The sequence below is a fragment of the Amborella trichopoda genome, chromosome 6, assembly GCF_054954075.1.
Source record: "Amborella trichopoda isolate Santa Cruz 75 chromosome 6, AtrichopodaSantaCruz75HAP2 v2.0, whole genome shotgun sequence".
NCBI classification, from domain to species: Eukaryota; Viridiplantae; Streptophyta; class Magnoliopsida; order Amborellales; family Amborellaceae; genus Amborella; species Amborella trichopoda.
The window spans coordinates 23,795,067-23,819,748 of record NC_142341.1 but is presented as its reverse complement, the minus strand read 5'-3'; the positions used below and the strand labels follow the sequence as shown (position 1 = coordinate 23,819,748).

The following is a 24,682-nucleotide window of genomic DNA, read 5'->3' as shown; positions in this document are numbered from 1 at the left end:
ACTCCCACCTGAGTAGCATTCGCTACCCTATGATCACGGTCTCGCACCTTGTTGCCCTTCGACAAGTACGGTAGGGGGCAAAAGGGCAGGGTCATGACAGTTATGGTATCAGAGCAGCCAGGATAGGATTCTTGGCCTAGAAAGTCTTGGAAGTGTCTGAAGAGTGGTTTTGGATAGGCTTGTAACTGGGTGTTCCTGTTTTAGGTCAAGTTGACGAGGACTCGTGCCAACAGTGCGCGTTCTAATAATGAAAACACTGAGACTCCAAGACAAAGTTATGGGTAAAATACTGAAAAGGGGTAGGCCGCACACTATTCCCTTGTGACTTCACTTCATCAAAACACCATTAAAGGTGGCTGTTCTTACAGTCACGGCCAGTCACTTTCGGGGCCTATGTCTCACTCGTTCCAAGTCAGATCGCTCCTAAATTTGGTGAGCACGTTCATCTCATCAACACGAACAATTCGATATGTAGTACGCCCCATGACGACGCCCCGAGCAGAGAAAAAAAAATACATGGAAATCGTTGATCCATGAAATAAGTTGCAAAAAATTCAGTAGCAGCACAGCTCGTTCGAGTAGCCAGATCACGACGCTCGCATGCCTGATCGACACGAAACCAATTGCATTATGTGCATGAGGTCCGAGGCTATCTCTGGTCAAAATGTGCCATACGATGAACAGTTTGATTTTACACACAAAGCCGACAAAGCTACTGAAAATTCTAGCCATCGGATCTCAAGATTCCGTCTAAAAAATCAAGACGACAAAACCTTCATCTGGATATGAAATCGAGCTGCGTTCGTTGTAACGTGATCGTGACAGCATTATCAGTGTGATTTTATGAAGAAGTCATGAAGAAACATCAAGGAACTAGCACACAATCGATTTGAAGTTTTCAAGATTCATCTAAAATTCAAGTCTTATGATCATGGCTCAATAGCATGATTCATGGCTCGAAGTTGGTATCAAAATGATCGCCATGCCGAGCCCTATAAGAAAAAAATAATATTTCAATCAAATGGGCATCAGACCTAGGGTCAGCCATGAAAAATCATATAAGTTCTCAGGCAGCAGTAGGGACTGTTCTGGAATTTCACATATTGTTAGGTAAGGGCAAAACAATCCTTTTGCACCCATTTTAGAATTTCTTTAAATTCAATTAAATTATAATTATCTTCATATCTAGGTAGTTTTTGGGCATACACCCATGTTTTAGCCCAATTCTATATAAGCATGCAAATGCAAATTGTAAAAAAACCTTGGGTTCATTTGACACAAGGATCAATAAAATTTCAATTTCCTCTTGAACTCGTGAGTGCATCTTGAAAAGAGAGAGAGAAGGGAGAAGAAAAGGGTTGGTATCCTTTGGGTAGGTAAGTTTCTCTCTCCTCCCCTTTTTTTCTCTCCTCCTCTCTTCTCGTCTCTATCTCTTTCTCTCTCCTTTCCTCTTCTCATCTCTATCTCTTTTTCTCCTCCCCTTTTTCTCTCTCCTCCCTTCTTCTCATCTCTATCTCTTTCGCTCTCCTCCCATCTTCTCATCTCTATCTCTATCTCTCTACTTCTCATCTCTATTTCTTTCTCTCCGCGCTTTCTTGTGTCTCTATCTCTTTCTCTCTCTTCTTCTCATCTCTATCCCCATTCTCTCCTCTCTTCTGTCAACAGTCGGCGAAGTCTAGCACCGGCTAGATTTCTCTTTCTCTTCCCTTCTGTCAACAGTCGGCGAAGCCTAGCGCCGGTTGGATTTCTCTCTTTTCTCTTTTGTCAACAGTCAGTGAAGCCTAGCGCCGGCTATGAAGCCTAGCGCCAGTTGGAATTTTCTCCCTTCTCTTCTGTCAACAATCGGCAAAGCCTAGCACCGGTTGGTTTTCTCTTTCTTCGCTTCTATCACAGTCGATGAAGCCTAGCCCCAGTTGGATTTTGCTCCCTTTTCTTCTGTTCTCAGTGAAGCCTAGCGCTGTCTAGATTTCTCTTTCTTTTCTTCTGTCACGTGGGGGAGGCCTAGCGCCGATTGGATTTTTCTCTCTTTTCTTCTGTCACAATCAGCGAAAGCTAGCCCCGGTTGGATTTCTCTCTCTCTTCTCTCCCAACACAATTGGCGCAAGCCTAACTCCTGTTGGTTCTTTTCTGACACAGTCGGTGAAGCCTAGCACATACTACTTTTTCTATCTCTTCTCTTCGAACATAGTCGATGAGGCCTAGCGCCGACTGCTTTTTATCTCTCTTCTCTTCTGACACAATCGGTGTAGCCTAGCACTGGCTGTGTTTTCTCTCTCTTATTCTGATATAGTCTGTGAAGCTTAGCATGGACTGCATTTTCTCTCTCTTCTTTGGCACAGTTGACAAAGCTTAGCACCGACTGTGTTTTTCTCCCTCTTCTTCTGAAACAGTCGACGAAATCTAGCACCGACTGTATTTTCTCTCTTTTCCTTCTAACACTGTCGGAAACTACCTAATGCCGACTGCGTCTTCCTTCCCTCTCTCTCTCTTTTATTCTCTCATCCTTCATAATCTTCTCTTCCTTTCATCTCCCTCCTCCTTTATGTTTTATTCTTCTCTTCTTATAACCTTCGTTCTGTTACTTCCTCATTTGACTAAGAGGGATTGAGGTGAGCCTCTCACGGTAGTCCTGCTGTCTAGCCGTAATGTTGTTGTGCTAGGATTACTTGGCCCGCTTTACTACCACAACAGACTGACTATCGTGCTTAGCTGGTTGGTACTGGTAATGACGTTTAATTGTAATCTTATGAGCCGGTCTTAGTTACCGAGCCCGTTTTGCTACGATGTCAGGCCAATTATTCACAAGCTTAGTCACCGCTCTGATCCTCCTACTCAGTCGAATTCTTCTCTCCCCCGTCATTCTTCTTTTATTTTTCTTTTTGAATGCGCATGCTTGTGTACGTTCATCAAAGAGGAAAAGTGTGAGGTCTAAGCCATTTGTCTTATGACATTTGTCATATATGTGTGTGATTGTAGAAAATAGAAGAATATAAGCCAAGGGAGGCGATTCCGAACCAGTTTTATGACTGGGGGGCTTTCTTCGTGATCTAAGAGGGTGTCCACAAGAGCCAACTTGAGTAAATCCTAAACCCAACCAAGTTCCTTTCTCACTGGTTAGTAACACCTGCCCCCATTCTCTAAAGAAGTTCCTGAGAGAGCGATCTCAAAATGTCCTGGGTCTTCCCTCGAAACCCGAGACACATGCCTCCCGATCCCCAAAGGGTCCGGAGGGCGAGATCGAGGCACCTAACCACTCTGGGCAACCCTTGTGTTACCTCGAGTCAGTGTCCAGGATCAGGCCTCCTAGGGCCAAGCCCTGTACACGTTATGCATGTGCATCCCACCACTCGGGGCAATGCCGTCATTGCGTCAACCTGAGTACACAGAACATGACCCCCTTGTCCTCCTACTCAGCATACACTAGCGCACCCTGTAAGGGGCAGGATTCCACTTGTTCTCTTATGGACACCTGCTCGCAGTTCTCGGCCTCCTAAGGCCAGACCACTTGTTCGAGCCCGGGCTGACCCCAAGGTCACCTGTGATCCTTCTTCAAGGGGTGCACATGCGCCACCTTCATAGACCGCTCCCCGTTCCTGACTCAGGCGCTGTCATGAGTCGACCCTTCCTCTGTCTGCCCCTTCTCTTTCGGGCAAGCACCTTCAGCCCTGGTACTCAAAGACTTTCCCCAGGAGCACTATCTTGAGCTAGCCCCATTAGCTCGGTCATGTCGCTGGAGCCCATAAGAGAGCTCGAGGCAAAGACCTGATGGGAGATCAATTCCTTTGTCTTCCTTAGCCCAGGTTGACTTCAGTACCTGGTCCACACCCATTGCTTCACCTAATGTAGAGGACTCTCTCTTATGCAAGAAGGGCCTACCAGCCGCAATCTCGATCGTAGTTATGGCATGAGGTCCATCAAAGCCTCAAAGCTAAATGCAATAGTAAAAATCCTGACTAGAGAAGCAAACAAGACAATCGGGGCAGCCTCCCCTAGTGACCCTCGTCATCAGAACCCCTTTTACCCTCTTCAGATGACAAAGCCTGAAGAAGTAGTGCGTGAATCCTGCACCGTGGTCAGTGTCGTAGAAGATGACCCAGCCACTCAGCAGCCATGGGCCCAAGACCGTCGAGAATCGGTCCTTACGTGATCGGCATATAAGACTCGAGTTGAGTTGGGGAATGTTGAGCCTTTGCTGACTGATCTACCGCGCACGACCCGCCAAGCTCAGAAGCCTTTAGCTGCACCTAAGGCTGATCATCTTTTGAGGAAATGGCTAGCGTTATGATTGTAACTGAATCTAAAGACAATCAGGAAGAACGCATGGACAGGTTCGAGCAGATGGTGCGAGCGATGATGGAGAAGATTGATCGCATGGAAAGCACGTGGTCCCCAGTCAATGTATCCAATCATGAGGCCGACTCCCATCACTCGGATGATGCAGCTCCAAGGCAGCCTTCCCCTCCTGCCTCACAAGACAATTCCATCCCCCACCCCTTCTCACAGGTAGACATCGATGCTATGGTAACCCATAGCTTAGAGAGTAGACAAATCCCTGGTATACAGGGTACAACGCTTTACCAGAAGCCGTACCCCTCCTACTTTGATCAGGTTCCATTTCCCTCAGACTACAAGAAAGGGAAGTTTCCCGTATTCGACCATACAACCTCCCCCACTAGCATATCGGTCATTTCCAAGTAGCATGTCGAGAGACAGCTGCTAACAGGCGATTCTTTCTTCGTTAGTTTGTTGAAACCCTTGATGGTCTGACTATTCAATGGTATGCTCGGCTTCCCCCAAATTCAGTACGTACTTGGGAGGAAATGGAGAAACTGTTCCACCAACGCTTCTATGAGGTCAAGAGAGAGGTCCAAACCATCGAGCTTCTCACTTTGACCTAGGAACCTGACGAACCTGTGGATCAATTTATAGTAAGATGGAGGGATTTAACCGCTCGACATCCAAATCCCATGCTTGAGAAGGAAGCAGTTCAAACCTGTGTGCTCAACATGCGACTTGAGATTGCTCTACATATTGACGCCTCCAATCCATCCTCCATGTTAGCTCTAAGTCAGTTCGCATAGAAAGCATGTCACGCCACCATGGCAGGTCACGACAATAGGCTGTAAGCTCAGGAAACAACTGGGGCAATGGTAGCTCTCGAACCAATGCTCGGGGCAACCAACCGAAAGGAGTAATCAGCGCAGCCATTACTGTTAATGACCCAAAGAAGGCTGTCTCCCAAACTTTGGATCTCTCCAAAGGGGTAAGCACAACAAAAGCACCTCAGGCAGGCAAACAACAACAATCATACAACTCGAACCTTAATCGAGATGATTATTGGACCAGGAATAAGAATAAAGTCTACCCTTTTGAAAAAGAATAGGTCCCAGCACTACTCCGATTATTACTGAAACAGAACATGATCGAGCTCCCTGAGACTAAGTGCCCTGATCAAGCTGGACTCGACACCCATGTGAATTACTATGCTTATCATCAGAGGATAAATCACACCTTGGAGGAATTCTACATGTTAAAAGACATCATCGAAGCCCTGATCTAGAAGGGTTAGATAAAGCTTGACGAACTAAAGAAAGCATTCGGGATAGCAGAAAGTTCCCATGCGGTGACAGTCCAAGAGGAAGACGAAGTGCCCGATCTCCTTCGTGGCTTGTTCGTCATGATGCTTCAAGGTCTCATCACTCCAAAGTCGGCAAGGCAACCCTAACACCTTGCTTAGGGAACTGAGAACCACTAGTGCCCCGTACTATCAGATATGGGGCCACAACCTGAGTGAGTGGTCTAGTTTTCAAGACATAATCATGAAGAAAATACAGGGATGCCAATAAGTTTGTAACATTCCAAAAGGAGATCCCCAAGTGACTGCTCCATCGGTGCGAGAGAGCCTCCTGACACAAGACCCAGGTAATGATGATTTAGATCTTGCTGAACCCTCAACGTCCCAACTGTGGAGAATCTACCATGAGCATAGCAGACTCATGTCCTTAAAGTGAGAGCCAGTTCGTCAAGCTAGGGCCGTTTACAAACCTAGTGAGATGAATCAAGCACTTCCAATGAAAACCAGGAGCAGACGGGCGCAAAGGGCTGCTCACCGGAGAAACAAGACTGCTCAAGCACCAGTTGAGCAAGAATTTCTTAGGCCTCTTCCCCTATTTTCTTACCTTACAAGACTTCATCCCCAACCCAATCATCCTTCCTTCCTCATCTCATCAAGAGAATATCCCTGGGCCATCTTCTACTTAGGGCACGTCCAATGAGGGTGATGATGTTAAAAGCACTCCTCTGTGGTCTAAGGAGGGGAATGACCTAAAAGACTCCCTGCACATGTCCAACTTTAGTGATGATGCAAAAAGCTACCCTGATAGGTCCGATGAGGGAAATGACCTTAGAAGTCCCTCACCTACTAACCTTTTTTCTCCTTCTTCTTCTTCTTTCCCCTCCTCTTCTATGTCTCCTACTGGTACAACTCAGGAATGTCCAGACTTTGAGGTCCTCGACAGAGAACTCGAAGGAACCAATATAAGTAGGACGCATCACAGGTGACTGAAAAGACGCTAGCCAAGGCAGCTGGATTCTTAACACTTGCTGATGCCTTGGGGACTAGAGCCAACTCAGAGACATTCTCTTCCTCAAAGAAGAGTAAGAAGTCAGAGCTGAAGAAACCCCAGTGGCCTTCTGAGCTTGACTTTGAGCAGAGGCTGAGAGAGTCAAGAGGACAGAGCTTCTATTCTCAGGAAGTCTGTTACATGGTGCAAGTCTCAGAAGCATCACCCAGCATGGCAAATGAGCCTGAGATCGAGGAAAACGCTGCAACCTCCACCTCAGAATCCAGGCATCTTAAAGTTTCCTGGTCCACCACTTCTCCTTCACCCAAATACTCCAAATAATTTACCCATCCACCAAAATAAAACCCCTCCTTCTAAACCTGACCCTCAACCTACCACATTTCCTAGATCCATGGTGCATATAGGGGAACATTAGGAAGGTCGTCATGAGGCATTCGTTGTCTGTACAATCGTTGAGTCACAACCATCCCAGGAACTTCTCAACTAGATACATTGGCTCTGCCAGAGGTTGATCCTTTTGTCAGCAAGCAAGATGAGGATGCAAGAACCATGTTCCATAGCAAAGCCTGGCTAGATGAAGAAATGTCAAGAGTGTGGGTATCTTCACTGGAGGTTAATGAGAAGTCCTCCGAAGCCAATGATGAAGAGTTTCTAGAAGCCTCAGAAGAATGGGAAGAAGGCGGTCAAGCCACAGTTGATGAGCTCGAGGAGATAAATCTAGGAGATGAAGACGACTCCACGCCCACTTTCATCTCGGCAAGTATGTCGTCAAAAGAGAAAGAGAATTTTACCACCTTCATGTGAGCAAACCGAGACATCTTTGCCTAGCATTACCACGAGATGTCTGGTTTAGATCCTCAAGTCGCAGTCTACCATCTTGGCATCGATCCATCCGTCAAACCTATCAAACAGAAATCAAGGAGGTTCAGGCCTGACCTCGAAATGCTGATAGGGTCAAGTACCCAAAGTGGCTGGCAAATGTTGTTCCAATCAAGAAGAAGAACAACCAAATTGGGGTATGTATTGACTACCACGACCTAAATATTGCTTGCCCGAAGGATGATTTCCCAGTTGCCGTTTATGGTGCTGCTCATTGATTCTACAACTCACTACTAGATCTTCTCCTTCATGGATGGATACTTCAGGTATAATCTGATACAGATGGCACCAGAAGATGAGGAGCTACCTCCTAATTCTAAGATGACTGGAAGTTTTGCACCCCTATGTCTTTGAGCAAGTTTGACAGCCCAAGGCAGTGCACGAGTGCTGATAGGGGCTGAGCGCTTTCTTCCCTATTGTTGGAGAAGGAGCAACCACCTCAGAACTCCCCTCTCGAGGAGGGCCTGCAACAAGAACACTGTGGGGGTCGCTCCCTATCAATGCATTTAGGTCTTGAATATGGCGCCCTTCATGACCAGGGACCTTTCGTCCCTCCCTCCATTGAAAGATAGAGGTGAGGTTATAAAAAAGGCTCCCTGTCTTTTTCTCCATTGCAAGAAGTTGCAGCAAAGCATCATCTGCCGCTTGCTTTCGAGGTATCCCAAGAGCCTGCCAATTCCATGGATAGCCCAAGTCAAAGATCTCGCCAAGAAGGGGAGTGTTGATGATCCTCCTTTGTCTAGTCTCTTGGCACCAGTTACATTTCTCCCCTTTCCAGGGTGATCAACACCCCAGTCCCCCCTGCGGGTAATTCTCCACCAGCATGCATAGGCCTCGGTCGCCGCACCCTCCTGCCAAAATATGGTACCACATATTTGCTAACTTCAGTCATCTCCAAACATGCAGACCATGAGGTGCGGATATGCTCTAACCGCCACAATTCTCGAAGAGTTTCTAGCTCTTCCTTCCTCCCTATGTTCACTCTGCTGTGACCCTTCTCAAAGAGCATAGAAAAGGGGCAACTTTGATAAAGCCCATGTTGACGAGCAAAGCGATGGGGAAATACCCTTTAAGTCTGACACTGAATGGGGTACGATTGGCCAGAACCCCGCCTCTGATGCTCAAAATAAACATGAGCTCCTTGATGGTTGTAGGAGCACCATCCAGCTCCTTGCCTGGTTCATCAATAAAGGTGCGATCAATAAAGCCCCCAAATGGAAAGGTGACCCGACCCATACTGGAGAAATCATTCCCAAACAAGTTCTGTGCTTCCCCCAGGCTGTGAAAGATAGCCTTCTGCCCAATAATCCTCATCAGGAAGGGGCACATTCTCTCTTTGGGGCCCAGAATTCTGACATAAGTTGTAGGGAAATAGGCCCCTAGCCACCCATACACATAATGGATGGGGGATGGTGTCTTAAAGTCCCCCACTAGGCCATCACCCCCTTCCTTTCCTTTGTAGGCTTTCCTCCTCGACATGGCTCCCAGTCCATGGTAGATGCTGCATAGAACTAGTTGTGCATGGGCATACTGACGCCCCCTCGCCATGGCGCAAGCCACATATAATGTGCCTGGATGGATGTCATCTACCCCTCTAAGAATAGCAAACTTGTATAGAAGCAGGGCCAAGTATGCAGCCAAGAAGACACAGTCATCACTGATCTCGAATTGGTATATTGAAGGCGTCCTCTTTACAGCTGCCTTCCCCTTCCTTCTTAAAGTAACTGAAATAGCTTTCTCGGGGTAATCCCCGCAAAAGAATTTCAGCCATTTGGCAAAGGTCACACGACCATTGCTGGACTTGGAGAAAAGTAGCTGGTAAATCTCAAAAATAGTTTGAAGACTAGTAGGCGGTTCCTCTCCCCTTAGGCGAGCACCAGCGAAAATGACTGAGCTCTGAGGCACGAACTCGTCATACATTGCTCTGATCAGCGGAAGGCTGTCAATGAAATAAAGATTTAACAAGGAGATCCCTGCTTCACCATGACCAAGGGGCCATGTATTGCTCAAATGACTCCATGTCTCTAACAATAACTTGATGGTATTTGAGCATCGATCATAATAGCTACCTGTACACTGCACAACTGCTAATAGAGAGGCATGCTCAAGAGTGCTTCTATATGACCCCAACACCTTGATGGTCCAAGAAGAGTACCCCTTCTAATATTAGTGCTCCCCTTGCACTTGAAGGCCTGCAAAAGACCACATCAACACCTTTGTCTTCACCATTATCTTCCCTAATGTGGGCAGATTCTCTCCAAAGGCCACATTCCTATGCATGCAATGAAGGAGGGTCATCCCTTCTTCAATACTGATGTTGCCATCATTGCCCTCCCGGACCTCAAAGTGAACTGAGTCGGTAATGAAAGTAATACTGCGGGGCCACTCTAGTTTGCATATTGGTTCTGTTAGCCAAACGGGCTCACCCCTGACTAGGCTCTTCGCAGTAAAATCATTTGTGCCAAGCTCTCCTCCCCTTGGGAGATTTTTCATGTCAGGGATTCTGTGAGAAGACCCGGCCATTATATAAAGCTTAAGGACTCACTGCCGTGTGCGAATCACTAAGGCGTTATCGCCACATGTGAAAAGGTACTAGCTAGCACTAGTTGTGTTCTCAAAAGCTACCGCCTACTGTGTTTGTTAAAGCTTAGCACCGGTTGTGTCCTCAAAAGCTACCGTCGATTGTGTTGGATTAAGATCATCACCGGTTATGTTTGTCAAATGCCATCGCCGCTGTGTTCTCAAAGCCTAGCGTCGACTTTGTTCTCAAGGCCTAGTGTTGGCTGTGTTATGAAGGTCCAGCACCGACTGTGTTCTCAAAGGCTAGCGTCGATTGCATTTCTCAAGGATTAACGTCGGCTGTGTTTTGGTCACAGCCCAATGCCGCTTGTGTTCAAATCCTTCACACATTCCACTGAGTGTGCACGCATCGCCTTGAGCCTTGGGTGCACCGCCTGACAACTGCCACATGCGATGTGCTTTGACGGGCGTCCTGGCACACGTGGATAGCGACCGTTACCTCCAAGTGACCCTTCGTCTCAAAGCAACCGTTCACTCCCTCGTGACCTTCTAGCTACTCACCGAGAAACCAATTTCCTTGTCGAAAACCCACTATTCAACATTCTTCTCACCTCCACAACACTGAAACACCACCGAAAAACCCACGAAAGCTAGTGGAAGTTTACCGGCAGCTCCCTGCTTACAACTTGGACCCCTTTCCCCCTTTTTTCAGCTACTCTAAAAACCATCGCCAGAGTCCCTATGTTAGCTAACAGCTTTCCGCTCCTCTTACTCTAGCAACAATAACCCCCATAAGAATCTTCATCTTAGCAGAGCGTTCGCCTCCCAACCGAAACTTTCTTGCCAAAGTTCTTAACGACAGACTCCTGTAAACCCTCACTTGTAAGTTTTGCATTCTTGTCGAAATTCTCGCTAGGAGCTCTCTCTCTCACGCTGTTAAAAATCCTTAGCCGTTTACCAAACGGTAAAAGTGGGGTTCATCACTTTATATAGGTGAAGCTTCCCCGAAGTGCCCCTAACAAATCAGGAATGCTAATCAGGTCTCTGAAGACCAAACGGTAATGGGCCAGGCTGGGTCGAGCTCAGACCCGAGGCTGAACGGAGGTTTACTGCAGCCAATGAAACCCCATGCATTAGGGACCTAGATCGAGTCCGGCTCAGACCTAAGGCCCGAACACAGGTCACCGTCATCTCTGTAACTTGTGACCAGCGCCATTTGTGCAATTTGTGACCAGTGCTGTCTGTGTAACTTGTGACCAACACCGTCTGTGTAACTTGTGACCAGCGCTGTCTGTGTAACTTGCGATCAGCATTGTCTGTGTAACTTGTGACTAGCACCATCTATGTAATTTGTGCCTAGCGCCGCTTGTGTAATTTTTGCCAAGTGTCACGTGTGTGTCATCTGTGTGACTGGTGCTTAGCACTATTCAGGACCAGTGCCGTGTGTATTACTCTCCCCTTGCTAATGTCGTGCATGTGCTACCACCTTGCATACCCATATGCCAGGCCCTGTTACCGCTGTGTGTGTTCTACCACTATCCCCAGTAGAGTTATACCGGTGTCGCACCAACATACCTAGTAGGAGTTACACATGTGCTGCAGCCCATCATCCCCAGTGGAGTTAGGTATATGCCAAAAAAAAAGGGTCATGCTTACCTCTTCAATCCTCGGTGGGTTTGCTTTGCACCAAGCTATATTATCCCTAGGGAGTCTGTTACTTTCCATAAACCTATTCTCCATGGAGTCTCACCTTTCACCCCCAGAGATTCACACTTCCCCCTCTAATCCCCAGTAAAGTCTGCTTTAGTTTTCCATCCCTCGTCGGGGTGCCATCTTCATCTGAGCCCTCTGCTTGTGTATGGCCTTAACCATTTTATTCCCAGGGAGTCGACTGTCATCCATGCTTCTATTCCCCATGGAGCTTCACCTACATGGCAACCCACACAATGGTTCATGCTGCATGACCTTAAACTGCACATCCATGGTCCAAACTACATGACCTTAAATTGTAGTGGGGGTCTAATTGCATGACCTTAAACTGCATGGTCCTAGTTTCATGACTTTAAACTGCATAGCCACGGTCCAAGCTATATGACTTTAAACCATAGTGCACATCCTAACCGCATGACGTTAAAATGCTTAGCACCATGATCCAAACTATATGACCTTAGGCTATAGTGGAGGTCTAGTTGCACGACCTTAAACTGTATGGTCATAGCTACATGACTTTAAACTACATAGCCACGGTCCAAGCTGTATGAACTTAAAACTATAGTGCACGTCTTGGTCGCATGACATTAAATGGCTTTGCCCAGGTTCAAGAAGCATGACCTTAAACACACCCCCACATACGTGCACGCGCCCTTTACATGAGTCTTCACGCATGACTTCCCTAACCAACCCGTTCATGTGTGTGCACCACCTTTATCAGCCTCCCTAGTAAATCCATCTTCCTTCATTAATCATTCATCATTCCCCAGTGAGTTTCACCCTCTCTCACAAATGGCGAGCCATCCCACCATCCATACTCGTCATTAGCTAGTGGGTCACCACTTTCCACATTCCATCCATTCGCCATTCATCCCTTATAGACAACCTCGTGCCATCTCTCCAAAGTGAGTCAAACAACTACCATACTCACTCCATGGCCTCAACAGACAGCCGTTCATTACCACCATGGCCCAGCTGTACGATCTTAAACTATAGTGCACGTCCTAACCGCATGACGTTAACAGGCTTCGCACAGGTCCCGAAGGCATGACCCTAAACACATCTTCACAAAAAAAAAAGAAAAAAAGAATAACATGCATGATGTACACCTGGTCAAGGGAATGCCATGAGTAAAAATGACGGACAGGCATGGTCAAGAAGCCATGAGTAAGAGAGTTCCATGAAAGTAAGAACCCGGGCACGGTGAAAACTCAAAAGGGCACAATGAGTAAAAATGAAAGAGTAAGGATGGACATGGCCAAAAGGTCATGGGTAAAAGAGCCCCAAATAAAAGGAAGTTGGTGAAAACCATCGCTACGGCACCACTTCCCAAGTCCAAGTGAAAATTCGTAAAGGATGCTTGGACTAATAAGCAGGTTGATGCAGTGTTGGCCTCATGGGAGGCTTCAGCCAGCATTCAAAAGGAAAAAATCATTGGTGTCAAACTACCCTGATACCAGGCCCAAAAAGATGAGCTTCAAGGAAATATTATGATAGATTGAGTCCATTTCGTAAAAGGACTCGAAGGACAGAAGACTTGCCAAAAGGCACGACAAGTCTCATGAAGAAGAGCACCATACATTACCAGGAGGTCCCTAACACAGTCCAAGATGCTGAAGATGCCCCAAGAAAGCCAAGCCAGTCAGACCTTGGACCTATTATGCAGCAACAGAATTGAGCCCTCAGGGGTCGCCTCGGACAAAGAAGAGAGGTATCCTGATTGTTGAAAATGCTAGCAGTAAGCAAGGTTGTGCTCAAAGCTGATCACCTCGATAAACTGAGGTACCCTGCCCATCAAGGAAAATCTGGTGCAAAACGCATATGGCCGCCAACAGAAGGCCCTTCAGCAGACCATCCAGAACAAACAACCCAGACTAAATGGAAAAAATTCCCTTAAGCATGGCACTCGACCTCCAGACGGGCCAAATTCTGACCAACGAGGTTTGTACAAAATCCTCAGCTGTCATAATCACAAACAGTCCACGCAAGGGTGAGGACTTTGATAGGATCCTTCAAAAGTCTCTTCTCCCCCCTAAGTCTCTATGGATGGACCTGTACATGGTATCCAAACATCTAAGCATCTTAGTTACAGCATTGCGTGGATCTCCTCGGCGTTCACGTGGTCCTGTGGCTAGGAAGAAAAATATAATAAAGCCAAAGGAAAATTTCCAAATGCTGTCCTTCTCGCTTCTCTCAAACCACAAAATTTGGCAAGGCAAGCTATTTGAATACATTTTTCAACACCTTTGGTCCCCAATGCGGAATAAAAAGAGAAGCCGGTCAATAAAGCCTTAATATATAGTGGAATTACCGATAGTCTCAGAATTTCCCCAGAATGGGTCAGAATCTTTTTAAGCACTCCAAAAGGCCACCAACCAAGTTTCTTCCTGATCCGATATGTCTAAGGCAGCGTATACAAAGAAACAATTTTGGAAAAATCAGCCTCTAGCACCCTGAAATGGACCTCGTAACTAGAACTCTATTTTCGATGGATCAAACAACTGTGGAACGACCATCATTGGATCCGTCACAGTCAAAAACACTTTTTGGCTTAAACAGACGTCCCAAGACGAAGTTATGGGTGAAACATTAGAAAGGGTAAGCTGCACGCTATTCCCATGCAGCCTTCCTGCGCCAATATCTATTAAAGAAGACTGGTTTGAAAAGTCATGAGCAGCAACTTTGTAATGACCTAAGATTTGTCTGAGTCAGAAAAAAGAAAGGACACGCTCGGTAATGAGTGAGAAACATCGCCGTCTATGTAGTGAGAGACAAACACCGTGCGCGTGGAGAAGTAACGCTGCACGCGTACACCATGCGTAGTAAGAGGTGACACCGTGTGCTTGGAGGGGTATCGCCATGCACATAAGGAAGAAATGTTGTACACAGGAAGAAGTAACACCTTGCACGTAAGGGAGAAACACCGTGTGGAGGAAGAAGTAACGCAGCCCGCATCGAGGAGTATCGCCGCGTGGGTAAGGGAGAAACACCATGCGCGTCAAGGAGTAACGTCGCGTGCATGGAGGACGAACTCCGAGTGTGAAATCTCTGTGCATGTCAAAGTCTTATCACCATGCATAAAGAGGAGTTAGCGTCATGCGTGTGTGAGTTGCCATGTGCGATGTGGGCCGTTGGGCGCAGCTGTATAAGGTAGTCCATGGGGGACCACCTCTTTTCCCTCTTTGTTTTCCCTTTTTCTTTCTGTCTCCAGGTGTCACCCTCTTGCGTGCCACTTGGAGGTGGCTTGTTGCCACCTCTCCCTTTTTACTTGCCACTTGGAGGTGGCTTATTGCTACCTCTCCTCCCCTTCTCTCACTAGCTTTTAACTACCCCAGCACTCATGTCTCTCTCTCTCTCCCTCTTCCCCATGTTTTTCCCCCTTTTTGGACCCTTAAAAACTCCAGCTCGTGTGTACCACTGTGGAGAGACTTGAAGAGTGAGTTGTGTTAAGGTTTTGGGATCACCATTGAAGCACAAGATATGTAGGTTATGCTATTATGTGTCCATAGTATGAAGTATGATTCTTAAACATGAAAGAATGATATTTTTTTAAGCATGAATTTCTATGAATTTAAGCATGAATAAAGTGTGTAATGAAGCATGAATAAAGTATTGAATTAAGCATGAGTTAGGTTTTGAGTATGTATAGAAATTGTGTGAATGAATAGGATTGTACGCATGTTTTGTGTTCTGTAGGATTGTATGCATGTTTTGTGTTCTGTTTTTCAGGAAGTGAGCCTTATAAGATATGCTATGCACTGTTGTAATTTCTGTCGAGCCTAAACATTTGTAGGTTGATGCTCTTATGAGCCTAGTTTATGCTAGAATTGGTTTCATGTGATTATCTTGTATAGTTTAGGAGTTATGCTTTGATCTTTGAAGTATGTTATGACTGGACAGTGGACTTCCAGGGAGAATTGTGGTTCTTATGACTTTGTGTTGACCTATCAAATGATCTAAGAATTGTTTCAAATTACCACCATTGGAAAGTTCTGAGTCTATTTTAATTTTGGTGTTTATGGATAGTTTACAATTTTGATAATTTGGGATATATGCTTCGTTTTGTGGATATATGTCACTGTTTGCAGGCTATGATAATTTCTAGGAATGTTACTTCTGTTGTACTGAGAGTTTGACTAAGCAATAGAAGTCCAAATGATGCAAAAATACTGCCATTGGAAATATTTCTGAGTCTATTTCAATGTTCATGTTTTCATATTGTCGATCATTGTGGACAGTTTGGTAAAAATACAAAACTGATGTCTCTGATGTCAAGGGTTTTGACTAACCAAAATAGGTCCGTTTTCTTCTAAACCACTGTTGTTCGAAAGATATTTGAGTGAGATTGAGTACACTTTTTTAAATTCTCCCTAATTTGAGAGTTATATGATTAATTGTAACAATATGTCACTGTGGACAGCTTTTATAAAACTCAGAATTTATGCCTTTGTCGCCATGGATTTTGAGTGACCAAAAGGTGTCCATTTCTTTGAAACTACTTGCATTGGAATAATTTATGAGTTAGCTTCAATTCTCATCTTGAGAACGTTTCAAAATTCCTTCTTAATTTTCGTTGTGGAGAGAATTTTAAAGACATGTTATAGCCTTCACTGCTCAGTAGACCCCAGATTTAAGTGCCTGTTCCTTTACACTTTTGAGGGGCCAAACAAGATCCAATGGCTTCAAACCACCCCAGTTTGAAAGATAGTTGTGTCTAGCATAAAATTTATTTTAGAACTACTTTTAAATTCTAAATGAATTGAAAGTAATGGTCCAGTATTTGATCGGGTGTTACTGCTTGAAATTTTAGGGAGTGTGACATCGACACTGAGACGTTGTGATACTCTAATACTATGTGATACTGATGAAAATATTCCGTGATATTGATAATGTTACCATATGATACTGATTTCGTTGTCCTGTGATTGTGATACTGGGATTGTGTTTTATGAACACTACGCAATGGGTCCTCCATTGGTGGTAGGCTTTCTGATTCTATTATAAGAATACTGGTATCTGATTGCTATGCCATGAATCTACCATTGGTAGTAGGATATCGTGATACTGTGATTGTTATGTGATTATTGGGCGTGCTTTGAGTGTATCGCATGACCATGGCTGACACCAGTACGATGTGCACAAGGTGATATGTGACTTCCCGGTAATGCCTTTTGCAAATTACATCTCCCAAGATAGGTAGTCGCCTGAGTTTTGTAATTGACTTGAGATGTGTGTTTTGACCTGAGTTATGAGATTGACCTGAGATATATGATTTCCTGAGTTATATGATTGATTTTGCCAGATAAGGGAGTTGCCTGATGAATAGGGCTAGAGAGTGGATTGTGTCGGTTGATTTTATTATGCTATCTTGTTGGTATGGATCTGTTGATATCTGATAGTGTATATGATATATGATGTCTTATATTGTGTCTGCTCTACCATGAATATCATCATCTTATAATTGTGACATACTTGTGATGTATGACTCCTGTTTTATGATCATGATTTAGAACCTTGATCTGTGTTGTGAGATAAAATTTTGTAGGTAGGGAAGCATGATACCATGATGTACTTACTGGGCTTTTTAGCTCATTCCGCTACTTCCACTCTTTTAGATTGACTGCTACAGGTTGAAGATGGGTGGGCGGTGATCGTGACTGGTGGACTGAAGGCCCTCGCTCGACTAGAAGATCTCCTTGTTGTTGTAGGTGTTAGCTGGCCGTCTGCTGTACAGGGTTGTTATTGAAGCTTCGTGTTTTTGTTAATAGGCTTTTGGTGCCTTAGATGAATTGCATTATTCAAGATATTTTTTATGACCTTGGAGACTGTATATGGATGTGAAATGGTTTTAATTTATTCATTTTTTAGTATTTGATCGATGAGTTTTATTCTTGTGGTTTGCTTTGATTCTGCACTCTAAACACGTGTTGATGCCACTCCCACCTGAGTGACGTACGTGACTTTTGATCGCGATCCCGCACTTTGTCACCCTCTGGTATGGGATGGTAGGGGGTAGTGGGCGGGGTTGTGACCGTTATGGTATTAGAGCTGCCAAGATAGGATTCTTGACCTAAGGAGTTTTGGAAGTGTTTTTAGGATAGTTCTTTGCTAGACTAGTAACTGAGTACTTGTGTCTTTGGTTGAAGATGCCGAGGACGCAGGCCAATAATGCCAGCTCTAGTAATGAGAACATCGAGGCCCTCGGTGAGTTTGTCAGGACCTTAGGGGCCATGACACAGATGATGAAGGAAGCAATGCCGGCCCCGTTTACCCACGTCCCTGACCAGAATGACAACAACTTGATAGAAACATTTAGGAGGCTGGGGCCTCTGACTTTCTTGAGGCTTGGGGGATTAGAGAAAGCTGAGAGATGGTTAATGTAAGTGGAAAAGATCTTTAGTGTTCTCTAGTGCTCAGACAAGCAAAAGTTGAGATTAGGTAACTTCATGTTAGAAGGAGACGCCGAACATTGGTGGCGTTTGGTCCAGCAAGCCTGGGAAGAGGATGCGATAATACCTACTTAGGAAGGATTTCTAGAGGCCTTTAATGAAAGATATTTCCCTGAATCAATAAAGGAAAGGAAGGAGGCGGAATTCATAGAGTTACAACAAGGGAATCTGACTGTTGATAATATGTGGTCAAATTTTCAGAATTATCCCGATACGCATCGCATATCATCAACACGGAGGCTAGAAAGACAAGTAAGTTTGAGAGAGCGTTACGGCCTGATATCAGAGGGAGAGTTCTGTCGGCCAATCTTAAGGGCTTCTCTCAGTTGGTGGATCTGACCAGGAAGGTGGAAAAGATCGTGATGACTATTGACTAAGGAGAGAGAAATGAAGGACAGGGCCTCCACCCTCTGAGGGTCCACAAGAAAAGGAAAGTCGAAGGAATGGTAAGGCCCAAAAGAACTCCCATGGCGACGTCAAGCATAGCCAGCTCGTGCATTGTACCTTTTGCAGGAAGCAGGGCCATGCGGCTTTTGGGTGCTAGCTTAAGACCAAGACATGTTACAACTGTGGCAATGCGGGCCAGCTGATTCGAGACTGCCCAGCATTTACGGATGAACCCAAACCTAAAGCTCAAGGTCGAGTCTTTGCACTTGAAGGGGAAGGAGCTAAGATGTCGACTTTGAGGAACTAGGAGTGTGTTTTTGTTTGACCTTGTTTCCTATAACTGTTAGTGTAATACCATATTTTGGCATATCTAATGAAATTTGGACCTTTACAACATGATTGTGCTTAAAGTGTTTGCAACTGATTTGGGGGATCCTTAGAGATCCTTTACTATGATAATGGTGTGGAACTTTGCTTGAGGGGTATGACCTGCCCCATTTAGTGAAGAGTTGATACGTGTTATGTGGTTGAATGATAAATATTGTATGATACGGCTCGTGTGGCTAATTGTGTGATGAATGGAATGTGTTGTATGAAACATGGTATGAAGGTAGCGTGCTACACGGTTTCTTGGGCATGCTTTGAGCATACTGCATGACCCAAGTTGATATTGTGATTGTGTTATTTAGGTGCCTGCTTTGAGCATATTGTAGGACCTGACTTTGTGATGATAGTAAGTTGCCTACTTTGAGCATATTGTAGGGCCGAACCTTGTGATAGTTAGGTGCCTGTTTTGAGCGTATTGCAGGGCCTGACTTTGTGATGATGGTAAGGTGCCTACTTTGAGCATATTGTAGGGCCTGACTTTGTGATTCTGTGGTGCATGCTTTGAGCGTATTGCATGACCATGATCGAGATTGTACGGTGCCTGCTTTGAGCATATTGCAGGACCTGCTGTTGTGATTGTACAGTGGTGCCTACATTAAGAGTATTGTAGGGCCCGGCTTTGTGTTTTTGTGGTGTATGTTTTGAGCATATTGCATGACCACGACCGAGATTGTAGGGTGCCTGCTTTGAGCGTATTGCAGGACTTGATGTTGTGATTGTACCGTGGTGCCTACTTTGAGAGTATTATAGGGGCTCGGCTTTGTGTTTCTGTGGTGCTTGCTTTGAGCGTATTTCATGACCGCGACCGAGAATGTAAGGTACTTGCTTTGAGCATATTGCAGGACCTGATGTTGTGATTATACCGTGGTGCCTACTTTGAGAGTATTGTAGGGCCTGGCTTTGTGTTTATGTGGTGCATGCTTTGAGCATATTGCATAACCATGATCGAGATTGTAGGTTGCTTGATTTGAGCGTATTACAGGACTTGATGTTGTGATTGTATTGTCGTGCCTACTTTGAGAGTATTGTAGGGCCCAGCTTTGTTTTTTTGTGGTGCATGCTTTGAGCATATTGCATAATCATGATTGAGATTGTTGGTTGCCTGCTTTGAGCATATTGCAGGACCTGATGTTGTGACTGTACCATGGTGCTTACTTTGAGCGTATTGTAGGCCCAGCTTTGTGATTTTGTGGTGCATGCTTTGAGTGTATTGCATGACCACGATTGATGTTGATAGGGTGCCTACTTTGAGCGTATTATAGGACTCGACTATTGTGATTGATACTGATAGGGTGCATACTTTAAGCATATTGTAAGACCATACTATTGTGATTTATACTAATAGAAAGCAGGCTTTGAGCGTATTGCAGAACTTGACTTCGTGACTTTGTGATTCTATGGTGCATGCTTTTAGCGTATTGCATTGCCATGATTGAAACTGATGGAAAGCCTACTCCGAGCTTGTAGCAGGGCTTGACAATATGATTGATTGGTTCTAGTGTTCTGACTCTTTGATTCTGTAGTGGGTGCCATGAGTGCATCGCACGATTGATATTGGTAAGGTGTCGCTTTGTGAGTATTGTCGGACCTAACTATAGACTGATACTGATCGTCAACTGGTAGTAATTGAACTGATGACCTTGCTGAGAGATTGAATGGCTTAACCTATGATTGTGTGTGTGTCAACTTGTTAGCGATGGTTAAATGGATTGATGGAATGTTTGAAATGCTAAGGCATCTGAATGGTTAGTGCACGACATTGTGTGTAAAATATGAAGTATAGACCATATGATTTCTGGAGATGAGGCTATAGATAATTGTATGAGACAGTAGTGGACGTGTGGGTGCTCTCCTCTGATTGTTGGGTTTCATAAGTATGATTTTGGGGACAAAATCCCTTTTAAGGGGGGGATGATGTAACGACCCAAGATTTTTCTGAGTCAGAAAAAGGAAAGGACATGCTTGACAAGGAGTGAGAGGCATCGCCATCGGTGTAGTGAGAGACAAACACCATGCACGTGGAGAAGTAATGTCGTGTGCGTACATCATGCGCAAGAAGAAGTAATGTCGTGCGAATGGATGAGTATCGCCACGCACATAAGGAAGAAACATCATGCGTAGAAAGAAGTAACACCACGTGCGTGGAGAAGTATCGCCGTGCGCATAAGGTGGAAACATTGTGCGCAGGAAGAAATAACATCGCACGTGTGGAGGAGTATCGCCGCGGGCGTAAGGGAGAAACGTCGTTCGCATCGAGGAGTAACGTTGCACGCATGGAGGACGAACGTCATGCGTGATTTGAGGTATCGTCGTGCGTGTCAGAGTGTTATCGCCACGCGTGAAGAGGAGTGAGCATTGTGCGTGCGTGAGCTCCCGTGTGCGATGTCGGTCGTCGGGCACAGCTGTATAGGGTAGTCCATGGGGGATCACCTCTTTTCCATCTTTGTTTTCCCTTTTCCTTTCTCTCTCCAAGTGTCATCCTCTTGCTTGCCACTTGGAGGTGGCTTGTTGCCACCTCTCCCCTTTTGCTTGCCAGTTGGAGGTGGCTTGTTGCCACCTCTCCGCTTTTGCTTGCCACTTGGAGGCGGCTTGTTGCCACCTCTCCTCCCCTTCTCTCACTAGCTTTTAACTACCCTGCTTTCATATCTCTCTCTCTCCCCCTTCTGCATGTTGTTCCCCCTTTTTGAACCGTTAGAAACTCCAGCCCCTTTGTTCCCACTTTGGAGAGACTTAAAGAGTGAGTTGTGTGAAGGTTTTGGGATCACCATTGAAGCACAAGGTAAGTAGGTTATGCTATTATGTGTCCATAGTATGAAGTATGATTCTTAAGCATGAAAGTATGGGATTATTTTTAAGCACGAATTTCTATGAATTTAAGCATGAATAAGGTGTGTATTGAAGCATGAATGAAGTATTTAATTAAGCATGAATTATGTTTTGAGTATGTATAGAAATTGTGTGAATGAATAAGAAAATTTGCATGTTTTGATTTCTGTTTTCCAGGAAGTGAGCCTTATTTTTAAGATATGCTATGCACTGTTGTAATTTCTGTCGAGCTTGAAAATTTGTGCGTTGATGTTCTTATGAGTCTAGTTCAAGATAGAATTGGTTTCATGTGGTTATCTTTAGTTTAGGAGTTATGCTTTGATCTTTGAAATATGTTATGGTTAGACTGTAGAATTCTAAAGAGAATTGGGGTTCTTGTGACTCTCTGTTGACCTATCAAATGATCTCGGAATTGTTTCAAATTACTACCATTGGAAAGGTCTATGAGTCTATTTTAAGTTTGATGTTTATGGCTAGTTGATATTATTGATAATTTGAGAGATATGCTTCATTTTGTGGATATATATAACTGTTAGCAGGCTGTGATAATTTCTTGAAATGTTACTTCTGTTGTACTAAGAGTTTGACTAAGAAATTGAAACCCAAATGATGCAAAACCACTTCCAATTGAAATATTTCTGAGTCTATTTCAATGTTCATGTTTTCATCTTATCCTGATTATTTATGTATGAAAATTAATATCTTGAAACATGCCAGTAGATCACTGTGGACAAATTTGGCAAAAACATAGAACTAATGTCTCTGATGTCAAGGGTTTTGACTAACTAAATAAGGTATGTTTTCTTCCAAACCACTTATGTTTGAAATATATTGGAGTGAAATTGAGATCACATGTTTATCACATTTTCAAATTCTTCCTAATGTGAGAGTTATTTGATTGAATGTAACAATATGTCACTGTGGACAGCTTTTACAAATATCAAAATTTAGGTCTCTGTCATTACAGATTTTGACTAACCCAAAAGTGTCCATTTTCTTTCAAACTACTACCATTTAAACTGTTTATGAGTTAGCTTCAATTAACAATTTGAGTACTTTCCAAAGTTCCTTCTTGTTTTTGAGTTATGGAGAGAAGTTCAAAGACATGTAACAACCGTCACTGCTCAGCAGACCCCAGATTTAAGTGCCTCCGTTCCTTTACACTTTTGAGGGGCCAAACAAGATTCAATAGCTTTCGAACCACCGCAGTTTGAATCATAGTCGTGTCTAGCATAAAATTTATTTTAGAACTACTTTTAAATTCCAAATGAGTTGAAAGTAACGGCCCTATTTTGATCGGTTGTCATTGTCTGAAATTCAGGGAGTGTGACATCAACACTGAGACTCTGTGATACTCTGATACTCTAAGATACTGATTAAAATATTCTGTGATATTGATAATGTTACCATATGATACTAATACCGTTTCTACATGATTGTGATACTGAGAATCTTTTATATGAACACTGCGCAATGGGTCCTCCATTGGTGGTAGGCTTTCTGATTCTGTTATATGAATACTGATATCAGACTGCTATGCAATGGGTCTACCATTGGTAGTGGAATACTGTGATAGTGTGATTGTTATGTGATTACTGAGCGTGCTTTGAGCATATCTCATGGCCATGGCTGATACCAGTGAGGTGCACACATGGTGATATGTGACTTCTCGACAATGCCTTATGCAAATTGCATCACCCGAGATAGGTAGTCGCCTGAGTTGTGTAATTGACTTGAGATGTGTGTTTTGACCTGAGTTATGAGATTGACCTGAGATATATGATTTCCTGAGTTATACGATTGATTTTGCAAAATAAGGGAGTGGCTTGATGAATAGGGCTAGAGAGTGGGTTGTGTTTGTTGATTTTGTTATACTATCTTGTTGGTGTGGATCTGTCGATATTTGATACATTGTTAGTGCATATGATATTTGATGTCTTATATTGTGCCTGTTCTACCATGAAAAGCATCATCCTACAATTGTGACATAATTGTGATGCATGACTCTTATTTTATGTATATGGTTTAGAACCTTGAATTGTGTTGTGAATAAAATTTCATAGGTTGGGAAGCATGACACCATGATCTACTTACTTGGATTTTTAGCTCATTCCTCTGCATCCACTCTTGTAGATTGACTGCTGCAAGTCGAAGACGAGCGGGCGGTGATCATGATTGGTGGACTGAAGGCCCGCGCTCGACTAGAAGATCTCCTTGTTGTTGTAGCTGTTAGCTGGCCATCTACCCTATAAGGTTGTTAGTGAAGCTTTATATTTTTGTTAACATGCTTTTGATGCCTTGGATGAATTGTATTATTCAGGATATTGTTTATGACCTTGGAGACTGTATATGGATATGAAATGGTTTTCATTTATTCAGTTTTTAGTGTTTGATCAATGAGTTTTATTTATTTCGTGTGGTTTGCTTTGATTCCACACTATAAATACGTGTTGATGCCACTCCCACCAGACTGACGTACAAGACCTCCGATCACGATCCTGCACTCTGTCGCCCTCTGGTATGGGATAGTAGGGGTCAGGGGGCGGGGTCATGATAAACTTCGAAGATCGATATCTTACTCGTTACGAGTCAGATCGTGCTCAATTTTTGTGAGTGTGTTCTTCTTGTCAAGACGAGCGTTTTGGTATATGGCACGCCCTGTGAGGATACCCGTGAAGGGAGAAAATCTAGAGATAATTTGGTGATTTGTGAAGACAGTTGCATAAAATTCAGCAGCAACACACCTTGCTCAAGCGGCCAGATCACGACGCTTGCCTACCTGATCGATGCGAAACCAATTGAATTTTGTATGTAAGGTCTGAAGCTATGTTTCTTCTAAACCTTGTATACGATGAATGGTTGGATTCGACACACGAAGACATCAAATTTGCTGCAGATTCAGTCCATTGGATTTCTAGATTTCGGCCCAAGACGACGAAA

At 44.3% G+C, this 24,682-nt stretch overlaps 1 long non-coding RNA gene across 7 annotated transcripts in view; it reads left to right on the top strand.

Annotated features, from left to right (window-relative positions):
* Positions 1-24,116, top strand: part of LOC110007776 (uncharacterized) — a 29,243-nt gene extending 5,127 nt beyond the window's left edge. For 2 of the 7 annotated variants that reach the window (XR_016058651.1, XR_016058658.1), the window contains exon 4: positions 17,323-17,570. This is a non-coding gene — a long non-coding RNA (uncharacterized LOC110007776). Of the gene's footprint in view, positions 1-204; positions 1,312-17,308; positions 17,571-23,875 lie in introns of those variants that run through there. The other 5 variants (XR_016058652.1, XR_016058659.1, XR_016058655.1 and 2 more) reach the window with 4 other exon arrangements.
* The last annotated feature ends 566 nt before the right edge of the window (positions 24,117-24,682 follow it).